Genomic DNA, 3599 nt, shown 5'->3' with positions numbered 1-3599 from the left:
TCTAACGGAAGCAAGACTCAAGTTCTGCTCTTTACTTCCCTCATCTTCCTTTCTACTATAAAACCTCCTTTACACCTATTTTATGTGAAATAATTTATCTGATTCTGCCTCTCTAGTTAAACTTCTCTGAGTGTAATCCTTTTCTCATACTTTAATTTTATTTTTTAAGATATTATTCCATCATATTTAATGGACACCTATGTTCTGTATGTATAATCCTTCTACCTGACCTAAATATGAGAAAGTTCCTTGAGTTTTGTATTTGAAAGAAAAATTTCTATTTAGCTGTGTTCTTGTCATCAGGAATGCTTGAAAGTCTTCTATTTTGTTAAATATCAATTTCCCCCCATTATATTCCATTTTTATGGATAGGTGATTTGTTGTTGCAATTCTAGCTACTTTGCCTTCCACAATATCATATTCAAAGTTTTCTGATCCTTTATTGTAGAAGCTGCTAATTCCAGTGTAATCCTGACTCTGTATCTTTGGTATTTCATTTGTTTCTGGCTACTTGCAATATTTTCTCACTGACATGGGGACTCTGGAATTTTCTAAAATACCTCTAGGAGTTTTCATTGTAGGACCTCTTTCAGAAAGTGATTGGTAGATTCTTTAAATTTCTATTTTCCCCTCTGATTCTAGGATGTCAGAGCACTTTTCCCTGATAATTTCTTTCTTTCTTTTTCTTTTTATTTTTTGGAGGGCATTTGGGCTTAAGTGACTTGCCCAAGGTCATATGGCTAGTTTTTGTGTTAAGTATCTGAGGCCAAATTTGACCTCAGGTCCTCCTGACTCCAGGGCCAGTGCTGTATTCACTCAGCCACCTAGCCACCCCTGATAATTCTTGAAATATAATGTCCAGGGTCTTTTTTGATCACAGTTTTCAAGTAGTCTAATAATTCTTAAATTTTCTCTTCTCAAACTATTTTCCAAATCAGTTGTTTTTCCAATAAGATACTTAACATTTTCCTCTATCATTTTCATGCTTTTGATTTTTTTCATTGCTTGTTCATGCATTGTGGAGCTCTTACTTTCCATTTGCACAATTCTATTTTTAAAAGGCATTATTTTGTGGGCAGCTAGGTGGTGCAGCACATGGAACACCCCCCTGGAGTCAGGAGGACCTGAGTTCAAATCTGGCTTCAGACACTTAACATGTGCTAGCCATGCAACCTTGAGCAAGTCACCTAACCCCAATTACCCTGCCCTCCTCCCTCCAAAAAGCAAAAAAATGGCATTATTTACCTTGAGCATTTGTACCATTTTTTCTCTTTGTCTAATTCCACTTTTTAAAAAGTTTTTTTTTTCAATTAAATTTTATATATCTGTATTCCATGTGACCAAATCTACTTATTGGGGAGATCTTTTCAGTGAATTTTTTAACTTTTTTTTCATTTTGCAAGTTTCATATTGGATTTTTGTGCCTCTTTTAATATTTGGATTATTCTATTTTTTAAGATGTCATTTTCTTTAGTATTTTTTGTGCCTCTTCTACCAAGCTGTTAATTCTTTTTCAAATCAGTTTCTTGCATCATTGTCATTTCTTTTCCCATTTTTTTCCTCATCTTCCTTATGTAACTTTTAAAATCCATTTTAATGTCTTCCAGGCATTCTTCTGGGGCCTGAGACAAATTCACATTTTTCTTTTCTCATTTCTCATTTTCTTTTCACATTTCTCAGTTTTGATATTCTGTCATCTTCTGAATTTGTCTTTTGATATCCCTTGTCACTATAGTAACTTTCTAGTATAATAATGCCTATTTCTTGACTTTTTAACTTTATATTAAAGTTGAGTTCTGCTCCCAGGGTAGAGGGAGCATTGTTTCAAGCTTCAAAATTTGTGTGGGTAATTCTGGGGATGTATAAGCTTTAAGTTTTTTCAAAGTGATATGAGCTAAATAAATGTATCTTTACTACTCCCCTGGCCTCTATAAGTTTTCTAAAATTCTATCCATGTCCTAAATATCTCTTAATTTTTGGTTAGATTTATCTAATTCTGAGAATGTAAAGTTGAGGTCCTCTACTAATACAGTTTTACTGTTTATTTCCTCCTGTTACTCATTTATATTTTCCTTTAAGAATTTGGATGGGCCAAGATGGTGGCATAAAAGCAGGAACTTGGTTGAGCTCTCCCCCACTGTAATGGAAATGCAAATTTAAAGATCTTCCCTGCCCCTAGGCTAAAGTGCACCTGGAGACTGGGGTGGGAGGCTTGTTTTTCAGTAGCTACTTCTTGATTGGCCAGTGAGTCAATAAGGTTGTTACATTCTCTGAGCCAGGAGAAGGCTATATAAGCCCTGATGTGTAGCTTTGTTTTGGGACTCACTTTGAGAAGTGTTCTGTGATTTGATCTGAATTATGGGAAGCCATTGTTGAGAGTCCCCTGGCTTTGAAAAACCCAGATGTGGAAACCCAGATGTTGACTGGGTATGGATGTAATGGTTGGACAGTTTGGAAATCTGTCTACTTGATCTGTTTCTGTCTTGATAATTCTGCCTGTATGCTTTGAAGTTCGGGGTGCTGACCTTTTTCCCCTGAACAAGGTAAAAGATATATGTCTGACTGATTAAAGTAAGCTTGTTAACCCATTTTGAGTTGCTTTCCTTTAACAAAGCAGATCCAAGAACCTGTATGGGCGGCAAACCCTGAGGATGCTCTTGGGGTGCTTGCTGCTACACCCACAACCCTCCAACTACCTATAAAAAATAACTAATCAAGTTCTAAAGTAGCAGAAAACACAAAATAACTGAGTGAAACAAATTTCCAGCCCAAGACAACCTATAAGGTCAACAAGAAAGGTCTGTTTCACCAGTCTGAGAGAGGAATGCAGTCCAGCACAAAAACCATCAGCAATAGCCTGGCACCAGCAAACCTGGAGCCTGCCTCAGGGGACTGAATCATTGGCAGCTGTGGCATTTTCCAGACTTTCAACCCACAAATGCCAAAGACATCTTAGAAGATCAGGTCTTTCTCACCTGGGTGAGAAAAAGGGCATGGTAGGGCCCCAACCCTGGGATGGTGGCTGTGGCAGTAGTGGCTGCTTACAGAGCCCTAGGCCCACAGATGGTGGGGTGATTGAGCACTTGATCTGAGGGGGGTGGTGCAGGGGTTGCTTGAATATGGATTGCAGCCCTGGGTGGAGGACCTGGGTCAAGGAGGACTGCTAACATGGTAGAATTTGGGGTAGCAGTGAAGAGGAAATCCTCCTCATAGGTGAAAGGTAAAAAAGAGTGCTTGTGGTCACTCACAGACCAGAGGACAGGCCAGGAGAGAATGCCTCTCCTTTGATCATACAACCTTGGAAGAAATGAAAATTTACGGGTTCCTAGAAGTATCTCTGAATAACCACTGCAACTTGGGAGAGTGCACTCTCCACATTGGAAGCAGAGCCCTACTTTAACAAATAGTTAAGAAGCAATTATCTGGAAAATAAGTAAACAGTAACAACAAAAGACCCTTCAGATTATTGAATCTTACTTTGACAACAAAGAAGAAAGAAGAAAACAACAAAGTCAGAGCATTCTAAGGTTATTCAAAGTTGGGTTTTTTTTTTTTTATCATTTTTATCATTGTACACATAGTTCTCCTGTAATAAATAG

The sequence above is a fragment of the Petaurus breviceps genome, unplaced genomic scaffold (genome assembly GCF_028583685.1).
Source record: "Petaurus breviceps papuanus isolate PSGF00001 unplaced genomic scaffold, PetGlider_PUasm1.0 78, whole genome shotgun sequence".
NCBI classification, from domain to species: domain Eukaryota; kingdom Metazoa; phylum Chordata; class Mammalia; order Diprotodontia; family Petauridae; genus Petaurus; species Petaurus breviceps.
The sequence above is the reverse complement of the archived record's forward strand: the minus strand, read 5'-3'. Positions refer to the sequence as shown.